Here is a 10,614-nt window from a genome sequence, read left to right as displayed (position 1 = left end):
GAAAAACTGGGATTTTCTGGGGCTTTGAAGCTCGGAGGAGAAAGTTTTTGGGTGGCAGGGGAAGGGTTTCTGTGTATCCCTGACTCCTGTAGAGGCTTTTTGGGGACACAGCAGTGACAATCTCACTGGGAACGAGCAGGAGTCACCTCAGACTTTTCATTTTCTGGTTTTTATGCCCCAAAACGCAGAGGAGCCCCGCACCACTGCTGTCCCAAAGGGCTGAACGAGCCGCGCTAATTCCTCCAAGCTGAGCACAGCAGCCCCGTCGATACCCGATTATTTTCCGTCTTTATTTTCCATCTTTATCCATCCCCAGGTGCTGCAGGAATGGTCCCTCCAGGCCGTTCAGATGCTTTTAAGCCTTGAAGAGGCGCAGGCTGCGCTTTGCAAGGCGCTGTTTTATGGCCTGGGGGGAGGGAAAGGCTTCACTGGTGCTTTGCAGGGCTCGGGGTGAGTGATTGATGGCCAGGGATGGCAAACAGGATGGCAACAGGAATGGCAGCGTTTTAACATTTTTAGAGGTTAAAATGGTGGATGTAGTGGATATTTTAATATTTTTAAAGGTTAATTATTTAAACCTTTAAAATATATTAAAAATTTTAAATAATATAATATAATATAATATAATATAATATAATATAATATAATATAATATAATATAATATAATATAATATAATATAATATAATATAATATAATATAATATAATATAATTGTATAGTATATTATATTTATAATATTATAACGTATTGCATATTATATACAATATACAATATACAATGTACAATATCATATATAATATATACAATATAATATATAATATATTATATATTATACTATGTATAATATTGTATAGTATTGTATATATTATATATTATAAAATATATATTATTATATATTGCATATTGTATATTGTATGTAATATTATATAATATGATATATATTATATAATAATATAATATATTAAAATATCAATACTATTTTAACAGTTTTAAAGGTTAAACATTTAAACCTTTTACAAAAGTTTAACCCTTTAATATTTTAACCTTTAAAATTATATTTTAACCTTTTTAGCCTTTTAAAATATCCGCTATAGTGGATATTTTTGGTCCCAATGAAGGGAGAGAACGATGAGGAGAACTCCATGGATATCAGAAGGCTAATTAGGTACTTTGCTATATTATTCTGCTATATTATTCTATTAATCTAAAACTGAACCTGCCAAGCTCTCAATTCTGTACACACCACACAGAATCTCGTGAGTGTCAGCAGAAGGCCACAAAGAATGATCATGAAAACTCCTGACTCCATCCAGAGTCCTGACACAACCGGCTGTGATTGGTCATTAAGTTAAAATAATTCACACGTTGGATAAACAATGTCCAAACGCATTCCACAGCAGCAAAACGCAGGAGAAGCAGATGAGATAACATTGGTTTCATTTTTCCTCTCAGGGCAGCCCCAGGGGGAGACATGGGCGAGGTGTGAACCCTCCCAAAATCTGCTGCAGGAGGGGCTCCACGCCTTTGTTTCCATCCCAGAGATTTCTGCTGGCTTTGGGCCCCTCCTGGCCGGGATCGTTCCCGACACGGAACCCGAGCAGATCTTTTGTTCCACCTCGTGCAGCACAAAGCAGTCCCGGCCGCCAGGCTCTGCCTCCCCGCCCTGTCACGTCCCATTAACTTCCAGCTCAGCCCTAATCCCTGCCCTGAAATGTATAATGAAAGACGTTCAAAATATATCAAAATGGCATCGCTATTGATTTATTAATGCTCGGGAATGCTGCCCTAATTGAATTTAGCTCCAGGAAGTCAGTTAATGCAGCTGACAGTGATACAGGAATTCAATCTCCCCAGCGCACTGAGTTAGGACTGTTTTCTTCTCTCTTTGTTGTCAGTTGGATAAATAACAAATCAATTTAAATTTCAACGAGGTTGCTAAAAACAAGGCAGGCTCAGCCGGGGCTGGGGAAGGTCAGAGCTGCTCAGGGGGCACCCCTGGGTGCTCTGGGGGTGCCTGGGGCTGGGTTTGTTTTGGGGTCCACAGGAGGGGCTGTGTCAGTAAATTCTGCTTTGGGCGTTTTCCCCTGATCCTGATACAGAGAACTCAGAATTTTCTTCTCCCAACCCCACCTGGGCTCAGACCTGCAGCTCCTGGGGACAGCAGGTCCCTTCCCCAGGCCCTGGGGGTGTCTCCCTGCCTGACCTGCCCAAAATTCCAATATTCCCTGTGTTTTTAGTGGAAATCTCAGAAATCTCAGCGAAACACCCGGTGCTGCCCCTCTCAGCATCGCCGTGGCTGCACCTTCACTTTTGGGTGCTGAGCTCATCCATTCACTCCTGGTTCAGGTTTAGGCATCAAAACTTCATTCCTAATCGAGTTGAGGATTAAACAACCCTGCAGTGGCACAGCCCAGTCCTTCAGAATCATCATTTTTAATTTCTCAGCGCTTTTATTTTAAAGCTTAAGCCCAAATCCCCCAACCCCGACCTCAATCCTGCATTTGCTCTCCAGCCCTGCTGGGGTTGGTATGGTCAAGGAGGCAGAGGAGCCTGAGTTAATTAAATCAACAGCTAACAGTGGAGGTTACCCACAAAAGTGAACCTTGGTGCCCCTAAAACCACTGACCAGAGAATGGCTGGAAAAAAACAAAACCACAGTTGGAGTGAAATGGAAAAAGAAATCTTCAGCTCTATATCACTTCAGCCAGCCACAGGTATCAGAATATTAATTGCTCTTTGACTTGATTTTGTTGTGGGATTAAGGGCACATTGTGGCTTATGAAGATATTCTAGGAGCCACAAGGATGGATGCAAAATCCATCTCTGCAGCGTTTCTGCGCCTGCTGGGATCCAGGACGCTGCTCCAGCTGCTGCTGCTCCCCCAGCCCCAAACTCCCTGTCCCTGAAGGGAGCACCACAATAAAATAAAATAAAATAAATTAATTAAATAGATGCGCCACCCTCCGTGTGGTGGCACCAGACAGGAGCTGGGGGGGGCTGGGGACAAGCCACACCTGGGGTGGCACTGCTGGGAGCACGAGTGTCACCCCAGCAGGGCAGGGTCCCTGATGTCCCTGATGTCCCTGTCCCCAAGGGGCTCAGGTATGGGCTGTGCCAGGTGGGCACTCAGTGTCCTGGCATTGCCAGGACTGTCCTGATGTCACCTTTGGCCAGCCCTGGTGGCTTCTCCTGGCCCTCCCTGGGCTGCCACTCGATTTTAGGCGCTGATGTGGCATGGCCACGGCCCCGGGGAGCTCCTGAGCCCAGCCCAGCCCTCATTAAGGAGCTCATTAACAATGCCCCGTTGTTTATCTCAGGATCTCCGCGCAGGGCAGCGCAGCCCGGCCCTGTAATGGCTCATTAATGCGCTTTAAACCCGGAGACGAGCTCGCGTTGGCAGCGAGGAGGCTCAAAAATGCTTTTACAGCAGAGCGACCAGGAGTGCCCTTGCGATTGCCTCCAGATTCCCAGCGAATAAATGAATCATGGGCAGATAGATGAATAATGGATATTTCAGCGGCATTGCCAGGCGGGGACAGCCGGCGCCCGTGCCAGGGTTGTGTGGTGTGAAGGACACACGGACAGCACAGCGGGGATGGGGTGGAAGGAAGGGGTGGTGGCGCTGCAGGTGACAAACCCGGGGTGCTGTGCCCACCTTGGAGTGCCAGGCTGGGGTTGTGGCACTGCAGGTGACAAACCCGGGGTGCTGTGCCCGCCTTGGAGTGCCAGGCTCTGCTTGGAGACCCTTCCATGTGCCAGGACACGGGGCTGGGACAGCGGGCAAGGACACAGGGCCGTGTCCGGGGTGCCCAGCACTGCCCACTGCCCACTGCCCACTGCCCACAGGCTCCGGCCGTGTCCGGGGTGCCCTGTCCAGCACTGCCCGCTGCCCACTGACCAGGCCGTGTCCGGGGTGCCCTGTCCAGCATTGCCCACTGACCAGGCCGTGTCCGGGGTGCCCTGTCCAGCACTGCCCACTGACCACAGGCTCCGGCCGTGTCCGGGGTGCCCTGTCCAGCACTGCCCGCTGGCCGCAGGCTCCGGAGCTCCGTGCACTAGAGGGAGACAAAGCCCCACGCTCGGCCGAGGGTGCCCGGGGCACGGGGAGGGTGCCCGGGGCGGGATGGGAGCCCCGTGGGATGGGAATGGGAACCGGGAATGGGAATGGGAACCCCAGGGAATTGGATTCCACACAGGGTGGCCTGAAAGAAGAGAAGAAATCAGCCTGAAAATTAAAATAGGTAAATGAAATAAATGAAGGAAGCAGAGGCTGCTCTCCCCAGCACAGCTGAGGCTTTTCTCTCCTTTCTCCCCCTCTGCCTGGGCCACACAAGCTGAGGCACTGTTGAGGTCCCAGGTGATGCTCATTTTAGGGTGACAGTGAGTGAAATCCCTCACCCAGAGCAGCCCTGGGTCAGCAGCTCAAACCTGGCCAAATAACAATTAAAGCACCCATCGCACCCTCTGTGCCACGGCATCGGGGTGGGGACGAGCCTGGACAAGGTTTTGGGGAGGATTTGGGGTGTCTGGGGCCAGGTGTCAGACGCTGGCTGTGCTGCCAGCCCAGAATATCCTCTGCGGTCGGGCTGAGGGCCGAGGGATGCAAACGAGCTCCTGCTTTATTTGTTTATTGCTTTAGAGCCACCGTTTGTCCTTTTTTTGGCTCCTACCCCTGCCCCCCTCATTTGTTTAGGCAGCTCCTCTGTCCCAGGGCTCGAACAAAGAGTTTTTCTAGAATTCTTGGTAGGCCCTGAGCGAAGTCAGAGCTCCTCGGGGCTGCGGTGGCTCCTTGGGGGCAGCTGAGCTTTTGGGACACTCAGAGAAGCCACAGCAAAGCACCAGCACCTCTGTGGGGTGGTGGAACAGGAGCATTTTTAGGGCAGTGACATCCTCAGGTGCCATCATCAGGTGCCATCCCCAGGTGCCATCCCCAGGTGATATCCTGGTGCCTTTCCCATGGCTGGCAGCCTCAGGGAAGGGGTTTTTTAGCCCAGCTGGGTGGGTCCTGCTGCATTTCCTTCGGGGCTGATCCCAGCCCCGGGTGGGAAAGTCGCGGTGGGGAAAAGCCGCCCGTCGATTCCCGGGGAATGGAATTTCTCCGGGAATTCTGCCCTGGGAATTCTGCACAGGGAATTCTGCACAGGGAATTCTACACAAGGGAGGAAGGCGCAGCTCCGTGGGATCCGCAGTGAACTCGCCCAGCGGCTGTCCCGGCGCTAATGCTGCTCGTGCTAATGTAGGAAATCATTAAAGATCAATGAGGGGATCATTAGCAGCGCGACGCCCTCGCCCGGGCCGCAGATCCCCCACTTAATCCGGCCATAAAAACGGCACCATGAGCTCATTGTGACGGGTGTCAGCGAGATGGATCGGCCGGGGCCAGAGGTTACGGCGGCAATTTGGGTGAGCGGCACCGCTAATGCACTTGTAACTCTGCTGCGCTTTAATGCGAGTTAAACAGAAAATGCCCCGAAACCGCAGCCAGGCCTCCCCTGCAGACGCTGTGAGAGACTCTCGGTGTAATGCGGGATTCAGGAAGGGAAACAGCTCAGGGCAGCGGAGCGATGGGGTTTGGTTAAGGCAGAGCCAGCCCCTGGGGACCCCTCCCTGCAGCCCCTCGGGGGGTTCGGGCTTCCAGAATTGTCCCACCCCCTCTTGGAGGCTCTGAGGGGCTTTTCCCGGCTCACCCGCGCTTTGGAGGGGCCTCTTGGGCTGTTCAGCGTTTGCCTGGCTTCAGGAGCAGCCCCACCTTCCCCCTTTTTGGTGTGTTTTCACTGGTTTTTTTGTGCTTTCCCAACCGGGAGCCCTGCCCGTGCCTCAGTTTCCCCGGCTAATGGGCTGGGGGGGCACGGACATTTTGGGGCTCTGCCATAGGGGCGGATCTCACCTCGCTTATCTGGGTCGCTGATAAGGGACACGCAGCCCTTATCACCGCAGGGGTGACACCGAGTTCCTGCCAAGCTCGGGGTTCGGGTCCCCCCCGCGCTGTCCCCGCTGTCCCCGCTGTCCCCTTCCCCACAGGACAAACCTCGCTGGTTGTTTTTCTCCCTTTCTGATCCGCTTTTTTAGCTTTGGATCCTCGACGGGCTCCCTCGCAGTTCCCAAAATCGCTCGGGAACTGGGAGAAGCCGGATTTGGGGTGGGATTTTCCTCCCAGAGCTCTCTGCCCCGGCCCTGTCACCCACTGCCACTGCCACCCACCGCCACCACCATTGTCACCCACGCCAGCCTGCCCTGGCACACCCCAAAACACGAGTGGGATATGACCCTGTGAATTATTTTGGGTTTTTTTTCCCCCTCCCCAGCTTGAGTCACCTGCAAACGGGGCCCTTCAAATGATTCAGAGCAAATTGCAAAAATTCAGCATTTCTATCTCGCGGGTTTGGTTTCAGTGGGAGCCCTGGGGGAAGTGCGAGCAGCCAGAAATGGGCGTTTTCACCCCAAAAATGCCGCCCCGACGGCCCTGAGTGGCTCCACCTCGGCTTTAGGGGTAACTGGGAGGGCCCTGCGGGCTGTGCCTCAGTTTCCCTCGGTGCTGGGTCCCTCTGCAGGGAAATGGGTGAGTCCTGAAGGGAAAAGGGGCTTTGGAAGCCCTTTTCCCTTCGGGGAAGAGCTTTGGGCTTTCTTTGAGGTTTTTATTTTCAGGCAGGGGACATTATTTTCTGTTTGAAGAGGAGAAAAAAAAGCAAAAAAAAAAAAAAAAAACAAAAAAAGCCAAAAAAAAAAAAAGAAAACAAAAGGAGAAAAAAGCAAAAAAAGCACAAAAAAGGAAAAAAAAAAACAAAAAAAGAAAAAAAATTTAAAAGCAAAAAAAAGGAAAAAAGGCAAAAAACCCAAAAAAAGCACAAAAAAGCAAAACAAGTAAAAAAAGCAAAAAAGCAGAAAAAAAGCAAAAAAAAAGCAAAAAAAAAAAAAAAAGCAAAAAAAATTCCGTTTCTTTATCCTGTGAGACACTTTTAAAAATTTTATTTTATTTTTAATTTAAAATTTTTTTCTTTTTTATTGGTCTGATTTCTTGTCTCTTTTTTTTCCCTCCCCTCCCTCGCTTGCCATGCCTGTGACTCACCCTCGGCAGCGCGACACGAGCGGGGACACACAGACACACGGACACACGGACACACAGACACAAACCGCACACTGCAGCCGTTCCCACGCTCAAACACAGCTCGGGGCCAGCAGCGCTTCCTCCCCGGCCTCCTCTTCCTCTCCCGTCAGAAATGAGAATTTTATGATTGGCTTTTTTTCGCAGATATTAAAATGAACGTTGTATGTGCGGTGGTGGAACTTGTCAGGGAGCCCCCAGCCCTCCGCGAGGAGCTTCGGAGCTCTCTGGGCATCTCCAAACCCCCACAGGCACCCCCAGCCCTTTTTGGGGACCCCCAGCCCTTTCCTTGGGTGCCTCGCACTCAAAACCAACCCCAATTTTCAGCAGTTCTCAGCTGAAGGATGGAGGCGAAACTCTGCATTTAAAAGCGAAAGAAATGGGTGGGAAAAATGAGGTTTTTGTGGAAAAAAGAAGCTGAATCTCAGCCAAGCTCCAGCTTAAGCTTTGGTTTTTTTTTTTTTTTCAAAAATGGGCAGTTTTAAGCTGAAGGTTTTTGATGGAAAAAGATATGAATCTTATTTATTTGAGATGGGTGAGATGCTCTGTGAAGGGCAGGTAAGAATTCAATTGAAGTAAAAATAATCCAAATAAATAGATTTATATATATGCTCATGCATGTGTATATGTATATATTTAAGCACAATAGGAAGGCTCTGGGTCACTCAAGGTCTCCCTTCCACAATTCCATGACAACAATAATAATAAAAAAATACTGACTATAATACTTATTATTATTATTATCATAGTTATTATTTAAGTATAATTTTATATTATTATCGATTTAATATAGTTTAATAATAATATAATATAATATAATATAATATAATATAATATAATATAATATAATATAATATAATATAATATAATATAATATAATATAATATAATATAATATAATATAATATAATATAATATATATTTCATATATATTTATACAATATAAAAATATAATAACAATTTAATAATAATAATAATAATTCAAGAATTTTCCCTACTATTTTGTGAGCACACACCAAAAATTTTCCCAGCTTTCTGACGTGGATTTTAAAATTGAAAAGCACAACGAGCCCCATGGATCAGAGCACTAAATTAGCAGGGGTGTGGGGTGAGAAATTCCTGGTCGGGAGGTGCAATCCCCACCTTCCCCCTGCAATCCAGGCTCGTTATTTTCGTGTTTTACCAAAATCTTGCTCTCCCCAGAGTGTGAGGAAGGGGTTTTGGCACCCCTGGCTGAGCTCTGATGGTTCCAAACTCATCCTGCCAAGGGATATGGGGCAGGATTTTATTTCTGCCCCACTTTTCCCCCGTTTGTGGGGGAATAATTGGGATTTTGATGTCTCTGAACTCATCCTGCTGAGGGACATGGGGCAGGATTTTTTTCCTGCCTCACTTTTCCCCCCCCTTTTTGGGGTAAAAATTGGGATTTTGACCTTTCTGAGATGCCCCGGTTCAGCCCTGGGCAGGTGCCACCAGCAGGGACATCCCAGCTTCTGCAGGAAGCTCTGCTGGGGCCGTGCCCACTGCCAGCCCTCAGCCCAGACACAGAAATTCCCTTTTCTGCCCTGAATTGTTGTTTGTGTTTGCTCGAGAGCGGCCGGACGGTCCCAGGGTGGTTCAGACGCTTCAACCCCAAAAAGGGAAGCGAATTTCCTGCGCTCCGTGGCTGAATCGAGGTTTGGGGGATTTTCAGCCTTTCCCTCCGCGGGGCTGGAAGCGGCTTCGGCTCCATGGGCTCCTCCTGGCCCTGCTCGGGTGGGAAATGTCCCAGATTGTCCCAAATCTGCCCAAGCCCCGGGGTACCAGGGCAGGAACGGCTCCGTGGGTCACTGCAGGGCCTGTGCTTGTGGGGTCAGGCAGAGGGCAGGGAGTGACCCCTGTCCTGTCCTGTCCTTCCTTCCTTCCTGCCCCCCCTGCCCGTGTGACTGCGGTGTGACCCGGCCTGGGGCTGCTCCTGGGGCTGGAACGTCCTGGCCTGGCCCTGACCCCCATCCCAGCCTGGCCCTGACCCCCAATCTGGCCCTGACCCCAATCTGGCCCTGACCCCAATCTGGCCCTGACCCCCATCCCAGCCTGGCCCTGACCCCCATCCCCATCCCAGCCTGGCCCTGACCCCCAACCAGCCTGGCTCTGACCCCAATCTGGCCCTGACCCCAATCCCAGTCTGATCCCCATCCCCATCCCAGCCTGGCCCTGACCCCCATCCCAGCCTGGCCCTGACCCCAATCTGGCCCTGACCCCCAACCAGCCTGGCCCTGACCCCCATCCCAGTCTGATCCCCATCCCCATCTCAGTCTGGCTCTGACCCCCATCCCAATCTGGCCCTGACCCCCAACCAGCCTGATCCTGACCCCCATCCCAGCCTGGCCCTGACCCCAGCCTGGCCCTGACCCCAAACTGGCTCTGACCCCAGTCTGGCCCTGACCCCCACCCCAGTCTGATCCCCATCCCCATTCCAGCCTGGTCCTGACCCCCATCCCAGCCTGGCCCTGACCCCAAACTGGCTCTGACCCCCACCCCAGTCTGGTTCTGACCCTAACCTGGCTCTGAACCCCATCCCAGCCTGGCTCTCCCCTCCTGGGACAGATTTGGGGCACCTCTCGCCCCTCACAGCCCTGCAGGGCATCCCACCCCTCCCCAGGGCTGGATCTTCCTCCTGCTCTGTCCCCAAACCCCTCCAGGCTCTGGAGGTGTCCAAAGGTGCCACCAAGCTGCTTCAGATGTTTGTCCGCTCTCAAATTTGAGGGTTTTAAGTTTTTTTTATCACTGCTCAGCACCTCAGCTCCAACGCCCATGGAGGCATCCACAGCTCCCACCCTGGCTGCTCCCCCTTTCCCCTGGGCTGGGGGGCAAACAGGGAGCTGGGAGGGATGGATGGATGGATGGAGGGATGGATGGACAGGTGATGGATGGACAGAAGATGGATAGACAGAAGATGGACGGAGGGATGGATGGATGGATGGATGGATGGATGGATGGATGATGGACAGGTGATGGATGGACAGAAGATGGATGGACAGAAGATGGATGATGGATGGATGATGGATGGATGGATGGATGGATGGATGGACAGAAGATGGATGATGGATGGATGGATGGATGGATGGATGGATGGATGGATGGACGGAAAATGGATGGACAGATGATGGATGGACGGATGGATAGACAGAAGATGGATGGACAGAAGATGGATGGATGGATGGATGGATGGATGGATGGATGGATGGGCAGATTGATGGACAGGTGATGGATAGACAGAAGATGGATGGATGGATGGACAGATGGATGGACAGAAGATGGATGGACAGAAGATGGATGGACGCAAGATGGATGGATGGATGGATGGATGGATGGATGGATGGATGGATGGATGGATGGACAGAAGATGGATAGATGGACAGAAGATGGATGGACAGAAGATGGATGGACAGAAGATGGATGGAGGATGGATGGATGGATGGATGGACAGAAGATGGATAGATGGACAGATGGATGGACAGAAGATGGATGGA

This window comes from Melospiza georgiana, chromosome 24 (assembly GCF_028018845.1).
Source record: "Melospiza georgiana isolate bMelGeo1 chromosome 24, bMelGeo1.pri, whole genome shotgun sequence".
Taxonomy (NCBI): domain Eukaryota; kingdom Metazoa; phylum Chordata; class Aves; order Passeriformes; family Passerellidae; genus Melospiza; species Melospiza georgiana.
The sequence above is the reverse complement of the archived record's forward strand: the minus strand, read 5'-3'. Positions refer to the sequence as shown.